The sequence below is a fragment of the Lipotes vexillifer genome, unplaced genomic scaffold, assembly GCF_000442215.2.
Source record: "Lipotes vexillifer unplaced genomic scaffold, Lipotes_vexillifer_v1.1 scaffold263, whole genome shotgun sequence".
Lineage (NCBI taxonomy): Eukaryota > Metazoa > Chordata > Mammalia > Artiodactyla > Lipotidae > Lipotes > Lipotes vexillifer.
In genome coordinates this window covers 2245314-2249663 of record NW_006796752.1, presented here as the reverse complement: position 1 = coordinate 2249663, position 4350 = coordinate 2245314, and the positions used below count along the sequence as shown (strand labels likewise).

At 36.7% G+C, this 4350-nt stretch overlaps 1 protein-coding gene across 1 annotated transcript in view; it reads left to right on the top strand.

Annotated features, from left to right (window-relative positions):
• DCUN1D1 (defective in cullin neddylation 1 domain containing 1) overlaps window positions 1-4350 on the top strand; it is a 30524-nt gene that overhangs the window by 17279 nt on the left and 8895 nt on the right. The window lies entirely within an intron of this gene.

The following is a 4350-nucleotide window of genomic DNA, read 5'->3' as shown; positions in this document are numbered from 1 at the left end:
AGGAATGGTTGGGAAATGCTTCCTGGGCAAGAAGTGATGAGAACTAAAGGATTTGATATTTGCGCAAGGGATGATGAAAAATGTTCCAGGGAGAGGATAGTTATTAATGAAGGTCTAAGACTTCAGAAATAAGCTTGGCTTCTTTGTGGAAGAGAGAAAATGATTTGATTTTAGTGGGAATGTTTGTTTGGAGCTTAAATTGGTGAGATAAGCCTTCTTTTAAAAACAGGACAGAAAGGCTTAAATTGGAATTTACGGGCAATGGGGATGCACTGAAGATGGTGGTGGCAGTAACAGCCATTTAATGTGGGCTTTTGGTGTGCCTGGCAGTGTGCTAAATACTTTACATACACTGCCTCATTTAGTGTTTAACAACTTTATGAGTTATTCATTCTTTCATTCAGTAATTCACCAGCTGCCATGTGCCAGTCATAGAGTGCTAGACATTTTTTGTCCTTATTTGGCAGATGAGGAAACTGAGGCACAGCAAGTTAAATAACTTACCCAGTGATGGAAGTGAGTTTTTGATTTTGAAGATACAGTAGTTGGAGAGGCTAATAGGGGCCTCTTGTACTAATCATTCTTTTTTAAAACATAATTCCTCCGTCATTTTGTTTATTTATTTATTTTTGGCTGTGTTGGGTCTTCATTTCTGTGCGAGGGCTCTCTCCAGTTGCAGCAAATGGGGGCCACTCTTCATCGCGGTGCGCAGGCCTCTCACTCTCGCGGCCTCTCTTGTTGTGGAGCACAGGCTCCAGATGCGCAGGCTCAGTAATTGTGGCTCACAGGCCTAGTCGCTCCGCGGCATGTGGGATCCTCCCAGACCAGGGCTCGAACCCGTGTCCCCAGCATTGGCAGGCAGATTCTCAACCACTGCGCCACCAGGGAAGCCCCTGTACTAATCATTCTTTATATTTTAGATTAGAGAGAAAAAAAGCATTGAGAAAAGGATTATGTGACTAGGAATTAGACTGGAGGAAGTGACTGAAAGCTAGTAGAAGGGATGAATATACAACATTTGTATTTGAGAATTGGCCTAAAGAGTGACTAAATATGACTGAATTAAGATTTACAAAATACCTATTAAGCAAAATTCGAAATAATGAAGTCTCCTTTCCAATTAATTTAGGTTGCATCTTATTCTTACAGGAAAATTCTTCATTTTGCAGGCAGAATAAGCTGGAATACCTAGTGTTAGTTTCTCTATCTTGTATCTGTGGCCACAAGTTAACTGGGCTAGTTTTTCTAGTCTCCTCTTTTCTTCCCACAAATAAAAACCAATTAACGGGGGCTTCCCTGGTGGCGCAGTGGTTGAGAATCCACCTGCCGATGCAGGGGACACGGGTTCGTGCCCCGGTCCAGGAAGATCCCACATGCCGCGGAGCGGCTAGGCCCGTGAGCCGTGGCCGCTGAGCCTGCGCGTCCGGAGCCTGTGCTCCACAACGGGAGAGGCCACAACAGTGAGAGGCCCGTGTACCGCAAAAAACACACAAAAAAACAATTAACGTCTTTGAACTTACACGTATATACTAAAAGAATTATTTCTTTGTGTTTAGAAATGTAGCACAATGTTTTGATACCATTAGAGAAAATGTTTTGAATCTCAAGTGTTGACTTAAAGGGGCTGAACCTATTCCTTAGTTATAACCCTACCCCTTACTAGAGCACAAAATAAATGATGTTTTTGGGTGACTATGTAGTCTTGATATTGAATCTTAGTTTTTATTATATTTGGTGAAGATAAAGCAAAATTAACATTTTTATAGCTGTTCGATATATCAGTATGGTAAATTGGAATTTTAGATTACAGGAAAAGTTGAGAAAAATATTGTGCTGAAGAATTCGATTTTAAAATTATGTTTTATTCTATTATGTAGTAAGTACTGAGCTTAAGAAAAATGTAACATTGTTTAATGGGTATAGAGTTTCTGTTTTGTAAGACGAAGAGTTCTGGAGATTTATTGTACAACACTGTGAATGTAACTAACACTACTGAACTGTACACTAAAAAATGGTTAAGATGATACATTTTATGTGTATTTAACCACAATTTAGAAGTTGTTTTAAAAAAAGCCCCGAACCATAGAATATACAGCACAGAGTGAGCCCTGATGTAAAATACTGGACTTTAGTTAATAATATTGGCTTATCAGTTAATAAGAAATATACCACACTAAAACAGTATCTTAAAAATAGTGGAAATGGGGGGAAGATGGGGTAAAGGTATACGGGAACTCTGTACTTTCTGCTCAGTTTTTCCATAAACCTAAAACTAAAAAAGTCTTAATTAAAAAAAAAGAAAAATGTAATAAAAGACAAATAATTTCTCTTTTTGTTTTGCATTGGTATTGGGTGTCAGGAAATGTAATGACTTGCTTAGTTGAAGAACTTAATTAAAAAGAAAACAGTTTTCTTGACAGCCTTTCTAAGGGTTCACAGGGCTCTTAAATTATAATATTTGGCAGAAAGGAGTTAGGAGATTGTAGGAGAGGAGGTGAGGCCCAAACAAATTGGCAAAGAGCGACAGCGACAGCACTGCGGTTTATTTATAAATAGCTGTGCTAATTCTAATGAGAGCTGGTGTTTTCCATATTTTCTCATTTTCTATAACCTTATTTCTTGTGACACCAGGATAGGGTACTTCCTCTGTCACCATCTGCTTCAGTCACCTGCCATTTCTGATGGTCTTCTGAATCGTAAATTTGAAAGGAATTTCATAAGTCCTGTGTTAAATCTAACCTATGCAAAGTAGCACCTGTACCTGATGCTCATATGGCTTTTATGTTTGAATATACAGGGCGGGGATTGAACACACATTGTTTTAGAAAGTGGTCCATTCTTATCACAGAATACTTTTCCTTTGTCTTTATAACTTTTACCATTGTTCTTATTTGACCTTTGCTTCAGCACAAAGGAAGTCTAACCATTTTTTTTCTCATTTATCCCTTTTCCTTTTTTTCAGGTCAGCATTCCAAATTTTAACTGTTCTTCATTTGAGAAGACCTTTGTTATTCCGTTGCTGTCACCCCTAGATAACATTTCCAATTTCTCAGTTTCTCTCAAAATAGAGTTCTTAAAGCTGAACATAATACTCCAGAAGGAGACTATTTAATGTAGAATAGTATGGATTTGTTATTTTTTGCGAGACTGTTCATTCTATTAATTTGTTCAAAAATTACATTTGTTTTTTACAGCCATGGTATTTTTAGGACCATCCTGAACTTTCTTAAAGTCTGTAGGTTATTTTCTTATGAACTGTTGTGTTTCAGCTAGAATGTTATTACCTGTGCAGTTGATTTAAACATTTTTAACATTACTTGTTAAACATTCATTTAATATTCAGAAATAATTTTATAGAGTGTTTTTAATGTGTATTTTCATTTATGTAATCCCATTTGTTTCTCATAACAGCCCTTGGAGCTAAGTAAAAAACCTCTTTGTCATAAAAATGAGGAAACTCATGGTCAGAGAGGCTGACTTATTAAGGTCACATAACTTTAGAGTTGGTAGAATTGGGACTCAACCTCAGATCTTCTGATTCCACATTTTATATTCTTTTTATTATATTATGTTGTGCTAACTATAGATATCTTTAGGTAAATTAAGACTTTGTGAATAGGATTTTAAATCCCCATTCATCCTCCCTAGTGAGTTGGCAACATTTTGTTCCCCTTAGGGATGGTGTTTGGATCCAGTCTTAGTTCATTTCCATATTCATCTGTCACTCAATTGATCATCTTTTATGAAACACATTGCCCTTGTTGATTAAGTTTGAAAGAATGACACTGGGATTACCTCTGTTTGCATTTTTAATTTTATTATAAGGGCTTAAGGATTCATTCTGCAAGTATCTCAATTTTAGGTAATACTATTATTAGGACTTGTGTCTTTTTCTCTGTGTTATCCTTCTGTTTATTCTAACTGCTGTTGTTGCTTCTTGTTACATTATTATTGACTTTGTTCTCTTTCCATTATTGCTTCAGAATCTATAATAATAATTTTTAAAATTATTAAAAATAAACAATAGTAATAGTAAGGACACGTTATTTACCAGGCACTGTTCCAATGTTTTAGGTGTATTCACTCGTTTAATTATTATAACAACCCTGTGAGGGTAGATACTGTTATCTTTTTTTTAAACTGAATTACCGAGAGGTGAACTTAGTTGCCCGAGGCTACTTAATTAGTGGTGGAGTTGAGATTTAAGAGGCTAAATTACTATATTAAACCACTTCTCTCTAGCTGGGCTATTCCTTTGTCACACAGACATTTCTAACTAAAGGGCAGCTTTCCTTCGTTTCCTTTCCTTTCCCTTTCCCTTTCCCTTTCCCTCCCCTCCCCTCCCTTCCC